Here is a 1,851-nt window from a genome sequence, read left to right as displayed (position 1 = left end):
AGAAATGATTTTCAGAGTACACAATGAGCAAATGATCATCAATGTTTTTAAGTCAATGCAACACCCTCCAGAGTAGGAAGATCAGTTGAGGGTGGATATGATAGAGAGCCTGGTGGAAGAAATATTAGATATTGATCAGCATGAGCAAGAAAAAGACAATCAAGAAACAATAGAGGAACATGTGGCTGAAGCTTTCATAAACAAAGAGGTGGAACCAAGCCAAGAAGAAGTGCAAAAGCAAGAACTGAAGCCATTACCTTCTCATCTCAAATATGCATTTCTTGGCACTTCAGAAAGCCTCCCGGTGATCATCAATTCGTCCTTGACAAAGAAAGAAGAAGGAGAGCTTCTTGATGTTCTCAGAGCTCACAAGGATGCTTTAGGATGGACCATTGATGACCTGAAAGGCATCAGCCCTACAGTATGCATGCATAAGATTCTTTTGGAGGACAATTCCAAAGCAGTAATTCAACCTCAGAGAAGACTCAACCCTGCAATGAAGGAAGTCGTCCAGAAGGAAGTAATGAAATTGTGGAATGCAGGAATCATATATCCTATTTCCGATAGCTCATGGATAAGCCCAGTCCAAGTGGTACCAAAGAAAGGTGGAATGACAGTCATTATTAATGAGAAGAGTGAACTCATTCCCACCAGAACTGTGACAGGGTGGAGGATGTGTATTGACTATAGAAGGTTGAATGATGCCACACTCAAAGATCACTTCCCACTTCCTTTCATTGATCAAATGCTTGAAAGGTTGGCTAGCCATGCTTATTATTGCTTCTTGGATGGCTATTCTGGGTATAATCAGATAGTGGTAGATCCAAAAGACCAAGAAAAGACCTCATTCACATGCCCAGTTGGAGTCTTTGCCTATAGAAGAATGCCATTCGGATTATGCAACGCCCCAGCCACTTTTCAAAGGTGTATGCTTTCCATTTTCTCAGATATGGTTGAAAAATTTTTAGAGGTTTTCATGGATGACTTCTCTGTTTTTGGTGATAATTTCAATACTTGCTTAAACCATCTAACTCTTGTCTTGAAACGATGCCAAGAAACTAATTTGGTTTTGAACTGGGAGAAGTGCCATTTCATGGTACCTGAGGGGATTGTTCTTGGTCATAAAGTTTCAAGAAGAGGAATAGAGGTTGACAAGGCAAAAATAGAAATAATAGAAAAACTCCCTCCACCAACTAATGTGAAATCTGTTAGAAGTTTCTTGGGGCATGCAGGATTTTATAGAAGGTTTATCAAAGATTTTTCTAAAATAGCCAAACCTTTGAGTAATCTTTTGATGATTGATCAACCTTTTGTTTTTGATAAAAATTGCCAGCATGCTTTTGAAACTTTAAAACATAAACTCACAACAGCACCAATTATCACACCCCCGGATTGGAGCTTACCATTTGAACTCATGTGTGATGCAAGTGAAATTGCAATTGGTGCTGTACTTGGGCAGAAGAAGGGAAACTTGCATCATGTCATATATTATGCAAGTAAAGTATTGAATGAAGCTCAAAAAAATTACACTACAACAGAGAAGGAATTGTTAGCTGTAGTCTATGCATTTGATAAGTTTAGATCGTACTTGATAGGATCTAAAATTGTGGTTTATACTGATCATGCTGCTCTCAAGTATTTAATGTCAAAACAGGATGCTAAACCAAGACTTATCAGGTGGATTCTACTCTTACAAGAATTTGACATTGAGGTAAGGGACAGGAAAGGCACTGAAAATTTAGTTGCTGATCATTTGTCAAGGCTGCCACCAGAAACAATTCAAAAGGCCTCATTCCCTGTGAATGAAAGTTTCCCAAATGAACATCTTATGCTGATCCAACAAACACCATG

The sequence above is a fragment of the Arachis stenosperma genome, chromosome 3 (assembly GCF_014773155.1).
Source record: "Arachis stenosperma cultivar V10309 chromosome 3, arast.V10309.gnm1.PFL2, whole genome shotgun sequence".
Lineage (NCBI taxonomy): Eukaryota > Viridiplantae > Streptophyta > Magnoliopsida > Fabales > Fabaceae > Arachis > Arachis stenosperma.
This window is presented reverse-complemented; position numbering follows the sequence as displayed.